Source organism: Dipodomys merriami, unplaced genomic scaffold (assembly GCF_024711535.1).
Source record: "Dipodomys merriami isolate MVZ:Mamm:240054 unplaced genomic scaffold, mDipMer1.0.p SCAF_1716, whole genome shotgun sequence".
Lineage (NCBI taxonomy): Eukaryota > Metazoa > Chordata > Mammalia > Rodentia > Heteromyidae > Dipodomys > Dipodomys merriami.
The window spans coordinates 85,332-87,871 of NW_027203067.1; positions in this window are offsets into that span (position 1 = coordinate 85,332).

Genomic DNA, 2,540 nt, shown 5'->3' on the forward strand with positions numbered 1-2,540 from the left:
TGGTAAACTAGACACCAGTACCACAGCCATCTCCATGGCTGTTGTATCAACCAGGTGAGCACTCGTGCCCTCTCTCCAGGAGCCAACCCTGATCAAAGCTTCTGCACAGACCACACTCGTCTAGTCCCACTGCTTTATCTCTGCCTGCATAAAGCCCTCAGGATGACATGAGCAACTTGTCTGACTAGTAAATTCAGTCAGAAGTCTTTCCCAGTGGTCGTATTTATGAACATTTGTCTGTTTTACCCAAAAATATTCCTGTCTACTTTGCCAACCCAATTTCAAGGACTGGGACATCCTGCATAATACATGGCTAGCATTCTGTACACTCACTGAGAAATTTGCCATTCACATGACAGAAAGAAAAGGACTCAAAGAAATTTTGGTCTACGATGAGCAAACTGGTTCTATTCCCTGTATTCCACAAATCTAAAAAGTGAATTCCTACACTCAATGGGAAAATATTTGGATTTAGAATATCAGATCACAATTACTTAACTGCTTCAGTAAGTTTTCATAACTTACACAATCCTTAAACCTTCTGTTTCCAAAGCTGCATTTGCAGCCTCAAAAGAGCTTGTTTTGCAGGACTAGTACTTTAGTGGCCAGGCTTCTATCTAAGCAGTAGTTCCCAAGTCACACTCACTGTTCTTGTTATCCATAGGAAGATCACCTTACAGCACACAAGTCTTTGTTCTTCATTTTAGTTATTCTAGGAATTTGTATGCGTGTGTGTGTGTCTTTGTATGTGTCTGTGTGTGTGTCTTTGTGAACTGGGGTTGAAAATCAGGGCATTGTACTCTCACTTAGGTTTTTTACTCAAGCCTGACACTCTACCACTTGAACCACACTTCCACTGACAGCTTTTGGCTGATTAACTGGAAATAAAGAGTCTCATGGACTTTCCTGCCCAGGCTGGCTTCCAACTTCAATCTGCAGATCTCAGCCTCCTCAATAGCTAAGATAATAGGCACGAGATATCAGTTCCTGCCTAGAAAACTTTCTTTGTTAAAGCAAACATTTTTATGTGAATCTATCAGCAGTGCACCATGTAAGAACCATCATTTTCAAGGATTTAGCTTTCTTTTAAAGAACTTACTTTCTTTCTCAGCTCTATTCCCCAACGGTTCTTGATTTAACTCACAGAATACAGTAAGTCCAGACACCACATTTCCTAAACAAAAAGATTTTTGCTTACTTTTCATAAAATAAAGAGGTTTCTGAAAATGGCCACATTTAGGGTTTTTTTTTTTTGGCAGTTTGTTTCTAAACTACATCTTTAGTTTATAAGCCATTAGCTGGCATGACTCCCTCTTCCTTAGAAGTGAATGTTAGTCTTCTCTTACACCTCTTCCTCCTCTTTCTCCTCTTCTTCCTCCTTCTGCTTCTCTCTCCCTCTCTCAACTTTCACAAAAATTGTCCTAAATTTGAGAATTGACATCATAAATTCTGATCCCATGCACATCCAGTTGCTTTCTTTTTTATATTATTATTATTTGGGGGTCAGTTATGGGGCTTGAACTTGGGGCCTGGGAGCTGTCTCTGAGCTCTTTTTTGCTCAAGGCTACCACTCTACCACTTAGAGCCACAGCTCCACTTCCCATTTTCTGGGGGTTAATTAGCGTCTCAAAGACTTTCCTAACCAGCTGGCTTTGAAATCAATCCTCAGATCTCAACCTCCTGAGTAGCTAGGATTACAGTGTGAGCTACCAGCGCCCACCTAAGCCAATTCTAACCTCTGTGTTTCTTCCTTGCTATAAGCCATGTTCTCTTTTTGTCTACCTTCTATCTCTTAAACATCATGACCACTCCCAACTCAGGCACAGAGAGACCCCTGGGGATACCTGGCTTTTTATGGAGGAGGTGGACAGGCCAGCCTGGCAGGAGGTTCCTTCCCAGGAGAATTGTCCAGCTGCTGTCCTTCATCAGAACCCCGCCCCCCACCACACCTCATCTCACCATGACAGGCCTGGCAGCTCCTGGCAGCTGAACCACCTACTCCTGCCTGTTGGCCTTGACACCACATCCAAGGCTTCACCCAGCCCCAAGAAGCACCTCAGGGCTCTCCAGGCCATAGCTGCCCACACATTTCTAACTTCATTCCTATGTGCTGAAGCTGGCAGCAGCTCACTGGTAGACCACACACCTGTTAGCAACTGCACATTGCAGGCTCAATTCTCTGCAGTGACAACCACCCATGGATCTCACCACTGCCCAGTGTGGCAGACCCAGGAAGAAAGTCTGGGTTAGGCCTTGCCAGTGTGTCTAACCACACAGATGGAATGTTCTAGGGATGCTAGGAAGCAAACAGATACCACAAAGCCATTTAAGGTGACATGACACTTACTTTTCTTTTGACTGACTTTAGAAAAATAGCCTCTGGGCCCATCTAGCCTAAGCATGAAGGGCAGAGGTGGCTCATACCTATAATCCAAGTTACTCCGGAGGCTGAGATCCAAGAATCATGGCTCAGGAAGACAAATCTAAAACACTTGTATCTCCAATTAATTAGCAAAAAGCCACAAGTGGAGCTGTGGCTC